Source organism: Maniola hyperantus, chromosome 6 (genome assembly GCF_902806685.2).
Source record: "Maniola hyperantus chromosome 6, iAphHyp1.2, whole genome shotgun sequence".
NCBI classification, from domain to species: domain Eukaryota; kingdom Metazoa; phylum Arthropoda; class Insecta; order Lepidoptera; family Nymphalidae; genus Maniola; species Maniola hyperantus.
In genome coordinates, this window is record NC_048541.1 from 10,213,676 (window position 1) to 10,228,088 (window position 14,413).

The following is a 14,413-nucleotide window of genomic DNA, read 5'->3' on the forward strand; positions in this document are numbered from 1 at the left end:
CAACTACGTTAAACGCTTAAAGTCATCGTCTTTTTATAGTTGCATCTGCTGTTGGACACAGGCCTCTTCTATCTTAAACTTTTTGCATTCATTTGATGGTAGCCACTCTCTGAATGTCATCGCTCCACACACAGGGGGTGCTCCATACTCGTATAGGGCGTCCCGATATACGTTTTCCAAGTTACGGTCGCCACTGGGGAGCTTACGATTTCAGCAGCTATCAACAGTCTTTGGTTGAGCAGTTTTCTGACAAGCCCACTGCTACTTCATTGTGCTAGCCTCAAGAGCCATATTATCTATTATATGTGCTTTAGTTCTATGGCGAATTACTTCTTTTCGAACTTTTCTCTTCAAATGCTTCGAGCGATTTGGAATTTGTGGACTAGCCTGGCTGTCAGTGTCCATGTTTCGCCACCGTAAATCATAACCGATATGATGCACTGACTGACTTTTGGGGTATAGGTGACGAAAAGACCTAATAGACGTATATTTCTTTATGTTAGAATAACTCAAGGAATATCTGTGCTAAGTTTTACTCTAAGGTGGTAAGGGTCAAAGCTAAATAAAAAAAATTAAGTGGCGGCAGCTAGAAATCATAGTTTGTCTCCTGATATTTACTCTCTCTTCATTGTTGGAAATAGTAAATTAATTTACAAATCACACAACGAGCTGATCTAATCTGCTTTAAAGCACAGTGTTGCCTTTGTAATATTACCTACTTATCTACCATTAAATTAGATTAAGTTGCCATATTCATACCAAAACAAAATTACCACTCAAAATGTAGTTATTTTGGGAAAAATTGAATTGAATTTAGAAAAACTACCGAATCACAATAATGTAACTAGGTATCACTGACTTTAATAAATATTTTTTTTCAAGAAATTTATTAAACAACACAGATTCAAAGGACATGTTTTCTTAGATGTTATAAATATTGATTTATATCAACAAGGGACCAAGTAATGTGAGTCTTTGTAAAAATATAGAACTATGACATATTTTTGTTGCAAACAAGAACCAACCCGCATGGTTCTGCAAAATTGATTTATAAAAAGGGACCATGTGGTATGGGTCTTTATGAAAAAAATAAAAATTCAATGATTTCTTAGATTGTCAGGTTACCATGGGACATGGATCTTGTTAGTTTATTGAACAACTGTTAAAATGTGGACTGATAACTTTGTCATAGAAATGTTTTACTATGTTAGAATTGTCAGATCATTTTGATTTTTACAGGGTTGATAGAAGGTGCATTTTAAAAGCTTTCTGTATACTTATCTCAACTTTGGCATGTGTGTGGATTGGTTCCATGTTGCATAAGTAGGTCCAAATAGCAGTTAGCTGCAAAAATTGGTTTTTGAGTCTTAAAGCGAAAAAAGTGTGAATTTTCAAAAACTGATGTTTCTTAAAAATAGTGTTGTGTACCTACTTACTGTGTAGGACCAAGGTTTTAAGTTAGTTTTTAGTTTTGACCTATAATATACCTGTCATTCGTTTTTAGAAACATCCGTTTTTGAAAACGATATTATATATATAACGATGTCATATATTTTTCGGTGATAAATCCAAAACTACTTTTTACAGAACAGCAGTGATGGCAGTAGGTATTATATTCACGACAGGCTCAAAGATAAGTGCAAGTACAGATTGAACAAAACAGGGAACATGCTAAGAAAATAAATTAATAAGGTAGATAAGTACTTACTACTTGATTCAATTAATAATCTCGCTTTTTACTAAAACTAATACGAAAGGTAGCAGTAGCAGACACAAAACTTTTGTAAAGCTAGTTTAAATCCACTAATTAAATCCGAGCCGAACTTAGTTCGATCCTCATTGCTCGAGATAAGGCCATAATTAAGGGCTTTCTCGATCGATTAACCTAATCCGAGTTTAAATAGACGCTAACTCCGAGAGAAAGGTTTACTCCGCCGTGAAATGGCATTAGGTTTTCGCGCGTTTTATGCCTCAGACGAGTCGCTAAGAAAGGGGGCTTTGATGAGAGATTGACTTAATTGGGCCATCGTAAATTAGTAAAAGTTTACTTAAATGACACTCCCTTAAAGGATTGTATTTCAGATTGTCAATAAACTTAACATCGGAGTCAAAAACATAGTACTAACTTTAAATCGATTTTCACGAGCTCAGTAATTTTTACTAAGTAAGTAGACCGTCATATTGAGTACTAGTTTATGCCCGCGACTTCATCCGCGTGGACTACATAAATTTCAAACCCCTATTTTACCCTTTTAGGAATTGAATTTTCAAAAATCCTTTCTTGGCGGATGTCTACGTCATATTAGCTATCTGCATGCCAAATTTTAACCCGCTCCATCCAGTAGTTTGAGCTGTGCGTTGATAGATCAGTCAGTCAGTCAGCTTTTCCTTTGATATATTTGTATTAATGCGAAAGTGTGTCAGTCTATCTGTTACCTTTTCATGGCGAAATTTTAAACAGGCATAGGCTAATTTTCATCGCGGGAAATCAAAGAGTTCTCCCGGGATTTTTAAAATACCGAAATCTACGTGGACGAAGTCGTGGGCGTCATGATAAAGTTTTACTTAAGTATGCGAAAGTGTGTCTATCTGTCTGCTAATTTGTTTCCTTTTCAGAACTAACCACTGAAGCGTCCTTAATGTAATTTGTCACGAAGAATGATTGTATAGATAATTTTTTACTACTGTAAGTAGGTATTACTTACTGCTGAAGATAGAAATTTCACGATGATGAAGGTGCAATAGCTTACTTAGTATAAAGTATTTCCAAGAGAAAAACATAAGCCGTGTACAATATCCAGAGGTTGTCTCTGGATGTGACACGCGTAGGTATTTTTATATCACTCTACGTGCAATTTTGTTTCCAACGTAAAAATGGCAACTCGTTGTTTCATTGTTAACGTTTAGAAGAAACAAAACTAAAATGAACTTGCGTATTTTTTCTTCCCTTTTTGAACTGAAAATGCTTGTTTTACCTACTCAATGACGATCACGCGATCGAAGAAATTGCGAAGTAGTTACAACAAGTCGTATTAAATAAAAAACACGCCTGTCCTACCAAAAAACAAACTAATAAGTAAAAAAACCGGCCAAGTGCGAGTCAGGCCCGCGCACCTATTGTTCCGTACTACAATACAACTTTCGACATTTTGTACGACAAACAAAAAATATTTAGAGTAAAAATAAATAAAATTCTGTTTTAGGAAGTACAGGTAAAGCCCATTTGTTATAGTAATCTTACTTTGAAAGTTGAAAATACTAATTATTTGTTCATGAACACATTTAATTTTTTTTTTTACCTTTACCTACCTATCTTCCAAATTTCAAGATTGTAGGTCAACGGAAAGTACCCTCTAAGTTTCTTGACAGACAGACAGACAACAAAGTGATCATATAAGGGTTCCGTTTTTCCTTTTGAGGTACGGAACCCTAAAAACGCCATAAAATCACCATACTGATTTTTTTTCAAATAAATTATTGCCAGTGTCATTCGAGAACATGTAGGTACGGATTCTAACAAAACCCCATACGACCAAATCTGTTCAGGCATTAAGAAGCTATGAGTATGGTTGAATAAACTCACATAAAAACATTAAACTCCTTGTTGGGCTGAAAGTGTAAATGGTTACATTTTTTTCAGCCCAAAAAAAGTCTGCGCTAAGTCGGTAACGCGTCCTTGAAATCTATAGTCCGCGACAAGTCGAGATGGGGGGACGCCCCGTACACTAGCACATCCTCCACGGGATAGCGCAGGGGCTGTGCGGGTGTGCCGGACGTTCCCTCACCGATTAGCATCTCGACCTGTCGCGGACTATAGTCATATGTAGGTATTCGCGTCCGCTTTGACTTTCTAAGAAAATAATTGTAAATCTTTCTGCCGTGCTGCTGCCGTTGCACGTCGTCTCTGCCGTATCTATCGTTATATCTGTCGAGGCCTTTAGTAAAATGGCTGAAAAGTGGCACGGAATTTTATGTGCATAAAAAATAGGCTACCACGCCTTACAAAACCGTGAAGTTCTTAATTAAAACGGCCGGAAAGGATAAAAATACTGCTATCGTTCCATAGGATCTTGTTACAACGTATTTATAGGATACGAGCGTAGCGCGTAGAAAATGCGTTTCATGTCAAACGGCAGTTAGAATGACTGTAATAATTAAATCGGGCATTCTTCCTAACTCGAGTAGGTATAAATATTTTAGCAGCTACGACAAGGCAATTCCGTTTGAAGTACTACCCTTTTATTTAAGTTAAGGGATGTGGTAAAGCAGTTTAATGATATCTATTTTCTTTTAAACGAAATTAATCGACATCATCTCAAGTTTAAATTAATGTAGGTCACGTTTAAAATTTAAGCATGGAGGCAAACGAAACTAGCGAAATATCTGTGCCTGGCAAATATTTTGATGAACCTTTTATTAAAGTGGTCGTTTAACTTCACTTTTTTAAATGTTAGTGAAAATGACAAATGTTTGTGTGCCTTCGATAGCTCAGTTGGTAGAGCGGTGGACTGTAGCTGGTATAACTGTCATCCATAGGTCGCTGGTTCAAATCCGGCTCGAAGGAATCTTTTAGTTTAAACTTTAATTTATAATGTTAACTTTTAACCTTGGTACATCTATACATCGTTAAATATTATACTTCGACATTTAACATGGTTCACCTTAATTTTTGTTGACTTATAAAAACATGTTAACATGTTATTATATTTGTGCATCATCGTATGTAAAGCCGTCGTCGGTTCTGAGCCTGATCTCTCTCCGGTCGTGTCGTCCAATCGAACTATGAGAGTAAGGAAATAGAAAGTTTGTGTGTTCGCTCACGCGTACTATAAATATTATCAATGAAATCAGCCGTGAGGGCATTATTTATATATCACGTTTCATCGTAACTATCAACCGATATACACATTACACACGTCCACTGCTGAACATAGGTAGGTTTCTTGTAGGGACTTCAAGATAAGAAAAGAATCCAATCCCGGTAAATCAAAGAGTTCCCACGGGATTTTTAAAAACCGAAACTCACGCGGACGAAGTCGTGGGTATTACCTAGTAACTCATAAGTGGATTTTATTGAATTAGGTACTTATCGAAACATCATCTCCCATCACTATAACTACTCTTGCGTGACGCCTGTTTCCTACAATGTTATGAATTGGCGTCGACGTAAATGTTGTACGAAATGTCAGGTTGACCTTATGCTAAGTGTTGAGCCCTCCTAAATTATTTTCCAAGCCTGTGTTTGATCTTTGCGGTGCCCTTTGCGATGATGGCTGTCAATTTATCAAGGAAATGTCCTATGCATATTCAGCAGTGGTGCCTCGAAAGCAGGTATTATGGCGAATAGCGCAATTTTCTTTAAAAAGGTCTTTACTGTACCTACCTATGTATTGAGACTTTATAGTTAGCTACGAGGGTAGAAAGTAACATTGTTCCTTTATTAATTGTTTTCCAACGAAATGAATTATGAGCAATTGAGATAATAGGTAATTGAGTTTCAAAAAAACTTATGACTGTAGTTGTTTGTCTTTCGCTTTCCACATAGTTAGGTAAAATATAATGAAAGTAAAATAATTGCTGAATGTTTATCGTACCACGGTCAATATACTTATGTTTTTATTAAAACAATTTTATACCTATAGTACCCAACAGGTCGAGATGACAATCGGGGTATGAGGTGGAGGGATGGCCCGCACTGCCGTAAGTCACCCGCACCATCCCGCAACGGGTTAGCGCGGGGGCTGTGCGGGTGTGCGGGGCGTTCTCACCCCGATTCCCATCTTGACCTGTCGCGTATTATACGTACCTGTACGCAGTTGTCTATGGCTTATAAATACTCTTAGGTTAAGTTAAAAATAAGTCCTTTTGTAGCATTTACGAATATAAATATTCAGTAGAAGCAGTTTCCGCTAAATATTTAAATTTTAAAACCAGTCCGGCAGGACAGGTCGGAAGTAAGTAGGTACGCTTATCGCGATGCGACAGTAGGTACGAACCTATATTCAAATAAGATAATAAGCACCTATTATTCTTAAAGAAAGTAGTATTAAATTAGAATTTTACTTTTCCAAGGCAGCTTTTACGTGACCGTTGTGAGGAAATTTTCAAAACAAATGTGCAGTGGATGTTGTTTATGTTTCAAGTCCTTTTTCCAAGAAACTCACTAAGCCCAGAAACTCACGTGGTAGGGGTCATTTCTAAGCAGTAGGCGACACGTCAGGCTACATCCGCTGTAGTCATTTTAATGTATGCTTTAGAAAGTAAAGCATTTCGATAAAGTATCTAACAATAATTTAAAGTGCCGTTGTTTTGTTTTCGAGTAGCGCAATAATCCACACCCCTACCTACTAACAGTATAAATGCGAAATTGTGTTTGTCTGCTAGCTTTTCACGGCCCAACAGGTTAACCGATTTTGATGAAATTTGGTACAAAGTTATCCCGGAAAATCAGAGTTCCCACAGGATTCCTAAAGGCCCATCCGTTTAACCGATTTTATGAAATTTGATACATCGGTATTTTGCATCCAGGAAATCAATATAGGCAACTTTTATTCCGGAAAATCAATGAGTTTCCACAGGATTTTTAAAAACCTAAATTCACGCGGATGAAGTCGCGGGTATCATCTAGTAGGTACTTCATAATGCTTGGATAAATATATGTAAATATTTAGAATAAAACTGAGTGTAGTCGCCGGAATATCACTAATCTTTGCACATCTTATCAAAATAATTCATCTATCGAATCCAGTTTCATATAGGTAGGTAATAGATCCCTACTTTACTTACCTACTATGTAAGGTTGGTACATTAATTGCAATATTGTTTGATTTGTTTTACTCCAAAGTTTGTCAATATTGAAAAGCCACATACTGTCAGCTGCTGATTCACGTCCACTGTTGGGCAAAGGTCTCTTGTAGTGATTTCCACACTTCACGGTCTAGTGTTGTCGCTCGTGTTCAGTGGCTTCCTGCCAGGTAATAGGTAATTATATTATCAGAATGCGTACGTCATAAAGAGACCTTTCACTTTATATTCTGCAATTAACGCTATGTATAAATGTAAATGGAGTTTTATTCTGTACCTTCGATAGCTCAGTTGGTAGAGCGGTGGACTGTAGTTGGTAATTGTCATCCATAGGTCACTGGTTCAAATCCGGTTCGAAGGAATCTTTTTGAAAATTTTGTGAAATGTCCTAATATTTTCTTGATTTATCCTAGCACGCTTACATTACAAGGAATGACTCCTTTTTGTACCTATTTTCTATAATAGCAAGGTGTAGAACACGATGGATGTGGTTATTTTAACAAACGTGATCTTCGTACGTACGTGCGTGTTGTAGGTATACTATCATGTATGTATATTAGGAAAACTTAAGAATTTAAGAAATCGATGAGGCGATATATTCATGAGTCATGATAAACTCAAATCATTTTTTAATTCATTAATGCGAGTTTTTACTCTTTCTATATATTGTTTGTAATTTAAAATGTCTTTTTTGATGTGTTGATAAAGCGTCGGGACCTTTTATCTAGTTTCTATACGGCATCATCTAGTAAAATTAAAATTGTTCATATTTTAATTTTTAAAATTGAAATTGTTTATAACGGCCTACTATCTGAGAAGCCATTGAGCCTTCACAAGTAGGTACAATAGCCAAATATAGCCAATAGCGAAAACTAACCAAGTACGATGTTGCCTGTATGATGGCATCTAGTTACGACCGAAGTCTTTCACCAAAGAAGACTTTTAGAACTGACAAAAATAATTATCATTAGTAGGTACCTACCTATAGACTATAATATTATCCTCGTAGAAAATAAAATTTACTTAGCGAATCGAAAGCCTTGTATCAATTCCACAGTTACTGCAGCGAGGTACTTAGTGTGTCCAAACTTTTTTGTCTTTTTCCAAAAATATCCTTCGAGCCGGATTTGAACCAGCGACCTATGGATGACAATTAACCAGCTACAGTCCACCGCTCTACCAACTGAGCTATCGAAGGTATAGTAAGTGTATCCATTTACTGACTTACAACGCTGTGATTATGTAACACTTTGAATCTGAGGTGAAAGGTGTGCTCCACTTATCGTGCGAATTTGTCCATCGTACGATTTGCTTCACTATCACGTTCATAATATTATTATGTTTTACTAGATGATGCCCAGGTCTGTAACTAAAACCATGAAAAAAATCACGCCAAACCGTTGCGCGTTGCTTCGTTGCGACCTGATTGAAGGACAAACCAATAAACCAACAAACAAACTCTACATCTTCTTTTATAATCTAGAAGACTGTTGGTCTTTATTGGAACAGTAGGTATTGTAGGTAGGCCGCAGTGGTCGAAATTCGGTCGGAAGGAATTGCATAAGTCTTACTGCATTTGAAAATACTGTAGGTGTAATGACGTGGCATAGTTTTCTGTCTCCTTCATAGACTTGTACCTACCTAGTGTGTTTTGTGTCGTATGTTACTTTTATCAAGTAATCCACACAATGAAAATTCGTTATAGTTATAATTACTTTATTATAATATTTATTCACTTATGTACTAATTTTTATCCATACTAATATTATAAATGCGAAAGTGTGTCTGTCTGTCTGTCTATCTGTCTGTCTGTCTGTCTGCTAGCTTTTCACGGCCCATCCGTTCTACCGATTTTAACGAAATTTGGTACAGAGATAGCTTGCATCCCGGGGAAGGACATGGGCTGCTTTTTATCCCGAAAAGTCGAAGAGTTCCTACGGGATTTTTAAAACCTAAATCCACGCGGACGAAGTCGCGGGCATCATCTAGTAGGTATTAATTAATATTTTAGGCATTATCTTCTGTAAAATTTCTTCTTTTCTACCAGCCATTTCTTTTGTGATTTCGTGTAACTCTTTGATTGTGCAATGAAGTTAAAAAAAAAAATTCGTGTTCCAATACAATAGTTTTTACCAAACACGACTCACAAGTCACAACGCAATTCATTTATTTATTACTTTATGACACACAATTTACTTATTTAATACTTTTATTCATGTGTTAACTAAGCTAAATTATTTTATTAAGAGGTATTCTAATTGTTGTGTTCGCGCCACGTCTCCGTCATTCACCACTTCTCTATGAACCGTTCCTAAGCCTAAGCTGTCATAGAATTCACCACATCTATGAATACGAACGAGGCGGTTTCTGCATCTTCAGTTTCCGAGTTTATGCAACGTGCAGTCTCACCGAATATACATCCTTACATTAACATATTAATTGGGAATTGCAGGTTAGTGAAGTAAGCTGATTTGCGTCTCACCTGGGATTGGGAATGTCTGTAACAGATTATAATTGAAATTTAGATGGCGGTCCTCCAGGATCTCGCTGTGACAAGTTTAAATTGTAACTATTTCTACATAACTGAAGCCTGCGTATTATTTCAGAGCGAAGGCATACGATGCGTTGCGTTGGCGATGCGGTGCCTGAGCGGTGCGGCTACGTCATCCTACATAGAAATTGCTGTACCGTGCCACACGATGCGTTACGACGAGGTCGTGCGGTGCCGCAGCGCACCGCAACGGACTTGAGATCAGAGAGGCGACCGAGACAAGTTACATCCCTGGATCGACGCTTGTCCACAGTCCACTGCACTCCACACCGCCCACCGGCATCGCACGTGGCACTTTTTTCGTGCTAAATTCTAAATTCAAATTTGGAAAACATGGATGCCGCGCCATCAGGAGCATGCATTATTTCAAGTAAATAATTATATAGGTATAACAGAAATTTTTAATAGTAACTACTAAAAATTGCAATGCAATGTCATGTCGGAGTGCGTAGTTTTGTAATAAAATTCATGTAGCAGAAATCATAAATGAAATTATACTTAATACCTAAGTTTGAATAACTAGCTGATGCCCACGACTTCTACTCTCAACTCAACTCTCTAATTACTCTGGCAACTCTTTAATTTTCCGGGATTAAATGTAGCCTATGTCACTCCCCAGGTCTTAAAATATACTCATGCAAAAAATCCCGTCGATCCGTTGCTCCGTTGCGACGTAATTGAAGGACAAACCAACAAACCAATAAGCCAACAAACCAACAAACAAACACACTTTCGCATTTATTATCGGGATAGTGATATAATCGATCAATCCGACAATATTGTTTAATTATGGATTCTTACAAAATGATACTTGCTTATAAGTACCTACTATACCTTATCTTATCAAAGTAAATAATTATTTTGACAACTTATTACTTAGTTTTTATTAAACTCGAATTAATGTGAATATCTACAGGTCAGTCTTTTACTCGTAAAGAAAAATGTTACACTTTTGAGACGGCTACTTTCGAACGAAGGCACGTACGCAAATCGCAGCGATTACAATATAATGAGAGCATATTGTCATAAAGCAGTAATTGGCCTTACGTTGTATGCCTTCGATAGCTCAGTTGGTAGAGCGGTGGACTGTAGCTGGTTAATTGTCATCCATAGGTCGCTGGTTCAAATCCGGCTCGAAGGAGTATAATATTTTGATGTTAATTACAAAATTAAAAAATAAAATATGCCGGGGGGCAGTATAATTTGTTTTTGAATTGGCAATCTCAGACCTAAAACCATCGCTATTAGAAGAGCCTGTGGGGGTCAGAATTTCGTTGTTTTATAAAAGCTAAAAGTTTATCTGCGTGTTGTCCCAGGGAGGAACGATCAGCGACTATAATATGAAGTTTGGATCATTCGTGTAAGTATAATGTTATTTTTTTTATATCGTCTTCGGAATAGTATTATAGAAAGAGAGCCAGCGCGTGCCAGACCTTCGTTATCTTATAAAAGCTGAAAGTTTCTCTGTGTGGTAACCCCCTTGCCAGACACCCTTAAAGTTTAAAAGTTTTAGTGTGTGGCAGAGGTTGCCACGACACTAAGTCTCTGGCAATGCATGAAGACGTGTTTTTTAATACTACTCCGAAGAAAATATAAAAAAATTAGACTTCACACTTACTTTGGATTTGATACCTCATACTGAGATTTTTTACACCAAGTCCAAGTGCGCTCTATAGATTTCAGCTTAAGTATCGTTAATCGTGGCAACCTCGTACCAGACACCCAAGACATATTAAAGTTTAAGGGTTGCGTAGCGTTAGCCTGGTATTCGTCTACCTATGCTTATAGCCTGTTCTATAGCCTGCCATAGTTCTGTCGAATATAGTTTGCTTGGATCATATAACCATATTCAATTCTCTACCAATAGAATGATACCGAACAACAACAGACACTTTATCATTGTCAATAACATCACAATAACTAACTTCGACGTGCCATTTTAACGTTCCTTCACACATTTCGCAACTCAGATATTCTGGTTATCTGTAGACTTTGCAACTGCTAAATGGTACGTACGCCCGACACCATTGTCAGTCAGAGTTGCGCGACAGTTTCTGAACAATAATAGCACTGGGAACGAAACTATTTAGCGAAGTTTGCTCCGTCAATAGAAGGCGCCACCTCGGCGGGAAATAATTCATTTAGCAAGAGTTGACTCGCGAAGTCTGCGGTGCGAATCTCGAGGGTGTTACCGTCTGCTGACATTGTTGAATATGCTCATTTAGTGTTGTAATCTTTAAGAATCGTGTGTGTTCCACCTTAGATCTATGGTTGATGATTTACCTGAATTATATGCGTATTTACTAAATATTATGATAATAATGTGCTTAAAAATTATAGCTGGCGTTACTGCAGGTTTGTTTGGTGTATTTATTACCAACTTATTTATATTTCATGAAAAGCTTAACTTATTGAAAAAGTATACCTACCTAAGTAGTAGAGAGTTGACTGGAAAAGCTGTACGAACCTACTTAGTTCTGCAAAATCTTTAGTTTCTGTCTAAGAGATACTAATGTTTAAGGCTAATAATTATTGATGATTCTACAACTAGCTGTATACGTACAGATTCATCATGATCAACCCATCGCCGGCTCACTACAGATCACGGGTCTCCTCTCAGAGTGAGAAGGGTTTTGGCCATAGTCTACCACGCTGGCCATGTGCGGATTGGTGAACTTCACACACCTTTGAAAACATTATGGAAAAATCTCAGGCAGGTTTTCTCACGATGTTTTCCTTCACCGTTAAAGCAAGTGATATTTAATTACTCAAAACATATTTAACTCCGAAAAGTTAAAGGTGCGTTTCCGGGATCGAACCTCCGACCTCCGATGAGAAGGCGGACGTCCTAACCACTAGGCGATCACAGCGTATACGTACTGATTGTAGGTATAGAATTCCTTATCTTTTTATTATTAACTAAAACAATAATAAATTGATATCTGTTAAGTTACAAAATATCTTTTTGCAATCACAGTAATTTCTAAAGAAAGGCCCACGTTAAACCGATTTAGCTAAATTGCAATTTAGCACTCTTGAAAAAAAGTTAAGGCATTAAAAAATTAGGTAAATCCGTTTGTCATCCTTGTGCAAATGGACCAAGTTTTAAAAATTTTTAGTTAGAATTTTGGAGCTGTAAATTCCAAATAGCCCTATACATACGCCAGCGCCCGAATGCTAAGCCCGTCCTGACATTCACTTAATTACACAGATTACAAGTTGACACTTTCGTTTGCCGCGATTTACTTGACGGATGTGGATTTTGCGATTATTGGGTTTTAGTTAAACTGCCAGTAGACTGAGAACCTGTCAAAATATGATCTAGGGTACATTTTGTAAATTTGATATAGGGTTATTTATTTCATATGACCTGTATACAATCGATAGATGAATCGGTATCAGGGGTGTTACAGAATATATTCGCATCCGCATCCGCAAATGCGGAACATCCACATCAATTAATGCAGAGCTTTTACGGATGCGGATTCATATTTGAAAAAGTAATCAGCAAAAAAGCGGGATGGGGCCAGAGTTATCAGACAAATAAATAGGTAAGTACTGGGTAGTTACTTTGTTTAAAATAGGAAAGACTGAATATAAAATAACGTATACCTACTGGAGGGCTGTATAACCTTAAATTAAGCGGGAAAAACTGTCAAAGATTTTTTTCCAACAATCAAAATAAATCAATTTTCGTTCCAGCCATATAAATTAGGCACCTTTATTTTCGGCACAATAATTCGAGCAACAACAAAAGTGGATACGTCCGTGTCGTGTTCATGACAAAGGACTGTCATAGCGTATTATTAATCAAAGTCTGAGCGGGCTACTCATAAGAACATGTCGCGGCTTTTTAATTATAACGCCAGTAATGATCATTTTTCATTCTTAATTGCCATTCCCATGCACGTTTACATTTTGGATAATCACCATTAGAAATAACAATTCAGCATTTAATGTAGAGTTGGAAACACTCGGCATATCGCAACGTCAATGCGCGAATGTGCTTCTTACGGGCTCTTTCTCTTTCAGGGACGGCGCCTTGCAATACAAAAACTGCCAAATGATTGCCACGTGATTCAGGGATCAAAGGATTTCAAAAACATCCGGATACATTGCGATCCTGTCAATACCATCAATATTTCCTCGATACAGGATCGTGATATCGCGTATCGCGTGATAATGTGATTCAAACCGTCTTTATTCGTTAGATAAAAATTTGGTGGTTATAAAACGGGACATTGAAATAAGAAATTAATAAAGTAGGTATTTTTACAGGTATGGGCAATCGCAATTAAATTGGCACTTTAAGTTTCGTGAATTTATTCGTTCTATTTTTATTGTGAACTAGCTTATGTTCGCGACTTCGTCCGCGTGGACTACCCTTATTACACCACTTAGGGGTTGAAATTTCAAAAATCCTTTCTTAGCGTATGCCTACGTTATAATAGCTATCTGCATGCCAAATTTCAGCCCGATCCGTCCAGTAGTTTGAGCTGTGCATTGATAGATCAGTCAGTCAGTCAGTCAGTCAGTCAGTCAGTCAGCTTTTCATTTTATATGTTTAGATTGATGCAATGATGTCGAGGTCTAGATTAAAGTGCGCTTGCCTAGAGTCTATTCACTCATGTTACGATGGCCTTTAGGGTAATGGCAGGGAACACGAATGTACTTGTTCATAATTTTTTGTAAATATTTTTTAGCATCGTAATTTAAAATATCTTTTGTTACTCTTTTGTAGTCTAGACTTTAGAATTGACTAGTTTATTATAGTGATATGAGAGATTAAATTAGTAGTACTGTATGTCATAAAAGTTAAAGCTTTTTAAAGTTAAAGTTAAAGAAAAGTTAGAACTTAGTCCTGAAAAGTTATAACAATGAATCATTTTACCACTCCGTTTTATAGTGTTATACAGTAGGCAATATAGTGCTATAGTTGCGAACAGTAATAAAAACCGGTTTGGGCAATTCACGAAGTTGATTTTCATACATGAATATTCCTAGCTGTTTGGCATTCGCACCAGCGCGGCGGTATCTAAACACCGGGAGTGCTATAAA

At 37.0% G+C, this 14,413-nt stretch overlaps 4 non-coding genes across 4 annotated transcripts; 3 read left to right on the forward strand and 1 right to left on the reverse strand.

The window, feature by feature from the left end:
* The first annotated feature begins 4,477 nt into the window (after positions 1–4,477).
* TRNAY-GUA (transfer RNA tyrosine (anticodon GUA)) lies at positions 4,478–4,564 on the forward strand. Its single transcript is given in 2 exon segments — positions 4,478–4,514; positions 4,529–4,564. It is a non-coding gene; the product is annotated as a tRNA-Tyr (tRNA).
* A 2,516-nt stretch (positions 4,565–7,080) lies between these two features.
* On the forward strand, positions 7,081–7,165 carry TRNAY-GUA (transfer RNA tyrosine (anticodon GUA)). Its single transcript is given in 2 exon segments — positions 7,081–7,117; positions 7,130–7,165. It is a non-coding gene; the product is annotated as a tRNA-Tyr (tRNA).
* A 751-nt stretch (positions 7,166–7,916) lies between these two features.
* TRNAY-GUA (transfer RNA tyrosine (anticodon GUA)) lies at positions 7,917–8,002 on the reverse strand. The gene is given in 2 exon segments: positions 7,917–7,952; positions 7,966–8,002. It is a non-coding gene; the product is annotated as a tRNA-Tyr (tRNA).
* Positions 8,003–10,410: 2,408 nt separating this feature from the next.
* TRNAY-GUA (transfer RNA tyrosine (anticodon GUA)) lies at positions 10,411–10,496 on the forward strand. The gene is given in 2 exon segments: positions 10,411–10,447; positions 10,461–10,496. It is a non-coding gene; the product is annotated as a tRNA-Tyr (tRNA).
* The last annotated feature ends 3,917 nt before the right edge of the window (positions 10,497–14,413 follow it).